A 5,667-nucleotide genomic window follows, 5' to 3' on the forward strand; every position below is an offset into this window, starting at 1 on the left:
TGGTTCCAGGTTCAGTCCCACTGCGTGGCATCTTGGGCAAGTGTCTTCGCTATAGCCCCGGGCCGACCAATGCCTTGTGAGTGGTTTGGTAGACGGAAACTGAAAAGAAGCCTGTCGTATATATGTATTATATATATATGTATGTGTGTGGTTTGTGTGTCTGTGTTTGTTCCCCTAGCATTGCTTGACAACGATTGCTGGTGCGTTTACGTCCCCGTCACTTAGCGGTTCGGCAAAAAGAGACCGCTAGAATAAGTACTGGGCTTATAAAAAGAATAAGTCCTGGGGTCGAGTTGCTCGATTAAAAAAAGGCGGTGCTCCAGCATGGCCGCAGTCAAATGACTGAAACAAGTAAAAGAGTATATTATTATTAACATATAATGATAATATAAGTGGCTAGCAAGCATAAAATAATCATAAAGGTAAAATTATTAATTTATAATCAAGGGTACAAGATAGTACACAGTATTGCTTGAAATAAGAGTCAAAATGACAGGCTTCTTTCAGTTTCTGTCTACCAAATCCACTCACAAGGCTTTGGTTGACCTGAGGCTATAGTAGTAGACACTTGTTCAAGGTTCCACACCGTGGAACTGAACCTAGAACCATGTAGTTGGGAACCAAGCTACTTACCACACAATCATGCTTGTGCCTGCGTGTATATAGAATATTTTAATCTGTAATCATATGTCCAGCAAAATATATTTTGCTTAGCTTATGGCTCTTTGGCAACCAAGTACTTTATTCCAAGTGGCCAGACGTAACTTCTTATCGCAATTATCACTCCTTGGGATGTGTGTGTGTGTATATGTGTTATGGGAGAATCCTAAACATCCCCATGTGACTGAAGGTGGACTAACCAATTAAAATAAATTGAACTGAGTGAACTGTCAATTGGTAGCTGACAGTGTTAGTTCAACAGTCTGTAGTTGAACAGTGAATACTGAGTATGTTCGAGTAGTATGGAGTGCATTGTGTGTTAACATACATCACTGCAATAGGTTATTTTTAGATAACCACAACCAACTATTTATTTGTGTAATATCATTTTACACCAGACATGCATAACCACATCATAGGTGGAGGCACATGGCCTAGTGGTTAGAGCAGTGGACTTGCGGTCGAGGGATCGCCGGTTCGAATCTTAGACAGGGCGATGTGTGTGTTTATGAGGGAAACACCTAAGCCCCACGCAGCTCCAGCATAAGGTAATGGTGAACTTCTGCTGACTCTTTCGCCACAACTTTCTCTCACTCTTTCTTCCTGCATCTTGCAGCTCACCTGCAACAGACCGGCGTCCTGTCCAGGTAGGGAACCTATACGCCAAGAAACCGGGAAACCGGCCCTATGAGCCAGGCATGGCTTGAGAAGGAACAAAAATAAAAACAAAGCACATCATAGCAATGTGTGTGTGTGTGTGTCTGTTGGATGGGAGGGTGGAGCTCTGTATATTGCTGATATAAATTCAGATTTGATTAACCAAATTATATGCTCTCAAATTAACTTGTATCTAACATATCATGCTACAAAAACAAGCACCCTTCAAATAATTCCCATACAGAATCAATGTGACTAAGTGTGACAAAACTGCACCATTTACATAAAAGACACAGTTCAGCTGCTGGATTTTTTTGATATAAGTGAAATAAGCATTAGCGATATATTGCCCCAGACAGAATCTGCAAGAGCTACTCGATGGTTTAGCAAGCTTTTCTGAAACCATTACAATCCTTTTGTATCTTCAGCAGGTATCTTAGGGTTGCAAGCATTTCACCCCTTAGCCTGTGCACTTCACCTGAGGAGGGTAGCAAGGACTGACCCTGTCTTCACCTACATTTGAATACACACACCTGGTGGTTCAGACATGCTACACCATAGCCAAGTCAAAATTGCGTATATGCATATATCGACGTTGGTCCCGTTTTTTACTGTGGATGGGGCCATTATGCCTTGAAAGTTATGCCATTGCCTATGAGCAGCCAACCCCCCACTGCTAACATGCAGGCTAGGATGCATGATAGCTGCTACAACCTAGTGTCAGCAGAGGACCCACCGGAAGGGGTTGATTGAAATTGGTGCTCTCTGACACTTGGCCTCTCCTGTGTGCAGGTAACTTTCAAGGCACACACATATATATTATATATAGGCACAGGAGTGGCTGTGTGGTAAGTAGCTTGCTTACCAATCACATGGTTCCAGGTTCAGGCACACCGTGTGGCACTATGGGAAAGTGTCTTCTACTATAGCCTCGGGCCAACCAAAGCCTTGTGAGTGGATTTGGTAGACAGAAACTGAAAGAAGCCCATTGTATATATGTATATGTATATATATATATGTGTGTGTGTGTTTGTGTGTCTGTGTTTGTCCCAACAACATTCCTTGACAACCAATGCTGGTGTGTTCATGTCCCCGTAACCTAGCAGTTCAGCAAAGGAGACTGACAGAGTAAGTGCTAGGCTCACAGGAAATAAGTCCTGGGGTCGATTTGCTCAACTAAAGACGTTGCTCCAGCATGGCTGCCGTCAAATAACTAAAAAAAGTAAAAGTGTATATATATATATATATATTTTATATATATATATATATACACACTATATATATTATATATATATATTATATATATATATATATATACATATATTGGCCACACACACCCATATAATGAAAGTGATTATTTACATGTGGGCATGTCTAAATATATATAATATGTATTAATGTAAATTGTATGTTAAAATTTATTTTATACATTTATATGACACATATGTGAATAAATTTAAAATGTAAAATTTGTTTGTATGTATCTATGTGTCTGTATGTTTGTGTGCTTCAGTAAATAGAATTATATGAACACATTCACAATTTACATAAGCTTGGAATATGCATAAATATTCAAATTTTATGTAAAGTACGTTGTTAATATTAGATATAACATGTTATTAAATATAATTGTAAATTTCAAATGCATTCAGGCATATAGCATCAACTTCAATATAGAATATCCTATGACATAAAAATGTATGTATAAACTTGGATATGTACAACTGCACACAGATGTATTTATAAACATCATTTTGGTATCATCATCATTTAGCATCCATAATTCGTGCTGGCATGGGTTAGATTATACATATAACATAGATATACATGTGGAATATGTATAAAAATACATAGTTATAAATCTATTCACAAATGTATGTACATACATGGAAATATAAAAGGATATGTATTTCAATTTACATGTATATAATTATACATAAATACCCAGCCTTTGTTGTCTGATTATAACTCTCTGTGTGTATGTGTGTGTGTTGTGTGTTTGTGAGAGAGAGTGAGAGAAAGAGAGAGTGCGTGTAGTGGTGGGTGTTGTTCATGTACAAATGGATATAAAAATTAAAGTTTATTTCATGATATTATTTATGAATCATTATATATCACTACATATCTAATGCTCAGATGTTTCAAACTTTCTTACGCATATCCATTCATTTAAATCTATGTAGAAACAAAATGTACACATGCACACACACACACAGGTAAATATATATACATATATATATACATATAGATACCTATATTTAATATACATATATATGTATATAGATATAGGTATATATATAATATATATATATAATATATATATATATATGTGTGTGTGTGTGTGTGTGTGTATATATACATATAAGTATGTTGTGTATATATATATATATATATATATATAATATACATATATGCATTTATCTATGTATCTGTATATATAGATACCTATTATTTAAGGAATTAACTCACCAAAATATTAGGTATTGAGCCAGTATTTCCTTGAATAACATCATCCTTTCATGAGGCTAACATAACCTTTAATCATATATATATTATATTATATATATATATATATATAGTATATATATATATATATTATATATTTATAATTTCGGATGGTCATTAAATATTTTTGCCAAAAAAAATGACCATCCCGAAATACAACAGTAACCTGTTTCAGTACATGATTTCACATCAGGAATCTTGCAAAATGAATATATATATTCTTTTATTCTTTTATTCTGTTACTTGTTCCAGTCATTTGATTGTGGCAATGCTGGAGCACCACATTTACTTGAACAAATCAACCCTAGGTCTTATGCTTCGTAAGCCTAGAACTTATACTATCAATTCTTTTGCCGAACTGCTAAGTCACAGTGAAGTAAACACACCAACATTGATAGAGGTGTAAACACAGACACACAAATGCATACATATATATATATATAGATTCAGTATGGAATTTTGTCAGTGACCAGGTTGCAGTCTTAATGCGATGAAAATATTTTGGCAAATTCAATTTAAATGTTGAACTGAATCTAACAGTTTTTGTGTTTTTGAAATGGCTTATAAACACCTTCCGTGCAGCAATTGATTTTGTTTCAGCACAAAATCTCAGATCAGGTCTCTTGCTATGCAAGTACATCTCCGTAATATATATATATATATATATGATAGGCTTCTTTCAGTTTCCATCTACCAAATCCACTCACAAAGCTTTGGTCGGCTGAAGGCTATAGAAGACACTTGCCAAAAATGTCATGCAGTGGACTGAACCCAGAACCATTTGGTGGGGAAGCAAACTCCTTACCACACAGCCACTCCTGCACCTACACATATATATATGTTCATCTTTCACCTTCACTTGTTCAGTCATTAGACTATGGCCTGGCAGGGACACCAGCTTGAAAAATTTACTCGAAGGAATTGAACCCCATACCTATTTCATTTTGTTAAGCCTAGTACTTATTCTATCATCCACTTCTGCTGAACTAGGCCCTAAACACTGATTGCCAAATGGCAGGAGAGAGAGAGAGAGAGAGAGAGAGAGTCACACAGGCACACACATATAGTTATCTAACTATCTATCTATCTGTATGTCTGTCTGTCTGTCTATCTATCTATCTATTTATCCATCTCTCTCTATATATATACACACACACACACACACACACACATATCTATATCAGTCTATCTATCTATATAGGTTTGTGTATATATGTTTTTATATTTATGTGTGTGTGTATGTCTGTGTGTGAATATATATATATATATAGACAGAAAAGGAGAGAGATATCACATCTGTCTTTTAAGTTTGGAAACGTGAAATTTTAATTCATACAGTCTTCTCTACATACTTAAGGAGCCAATATATGCAGTGGATACGTATCTATGTTTGCTGTTGCACACTTACATAATAGAGTGAGCATACATGTGTGAATCCAACTCACTCTCTCGTTCTCTCTATTTCTCCCTCTCTCTCTCTCTGTACACCCACACACACACACACACACATATATATATATACGGATATTATATATGCATGTAAATATATTTATGCATATATATATATATGTGTATATCTCTATATATTTATCTATATATTAGGACTGGCTGTGTGGTATGATGTTAGCTTCATTACCACATGGATCTGGATTCAGTCCCACTGTGTGGCACCTTGGGCAAGTGTCTTCTACTATATCCTCCAGCCAGTCAAATCTTTCTGAGTGGATTTAGAAGATGGAAACTAAAAAAAAAATCATCATATATACAGGGTTGGCCAAAGTTACATTTTAGCAGTGGTGGCTCATGTATAGGAACTGCGGAACTGCAGCATCCCTTGTTTCCACT

The 5,667-nt window shown here is 35.9% G+C and overlaps 1 long non-coding RNA gene across 1 annotated transcript in view; it reads left to right on the plus strand.

Annotated features, from left to right (window-relative positions):
• The first annotated feature begins 811 nt into the window (after nt 1-811).
• Nucleotides 812-5,667, plus strand: part of LOC118764695 — a 19,220-nt gene continuing 14,364 nt past the window's right edge. The window contains exons 1-2 of the long non-coding RNA XR_005000501.1: nt 812-889; nt 2,473-2,479. This is a non-coding gene — a long non-coding RNA (uncharacterized LOC118764695). The remainder of the gene's footprint in view (nt 890-2,472; nt 2,480-5,667) is intronic.

This window comes from Octopus sinensis, linkage group LG9 (assembly GCF_006345805.1).
Source record: "Octopus sinensis linkage group LG9, ASM634580v1, whole genome shotgun sequence".
NCBI classification, from domain to species: Eukaryota; Metazoa; Mollusca; class Cephalopoda; order Octopoda; family Octopodidae; genus Octopus; species Octopus sinensis.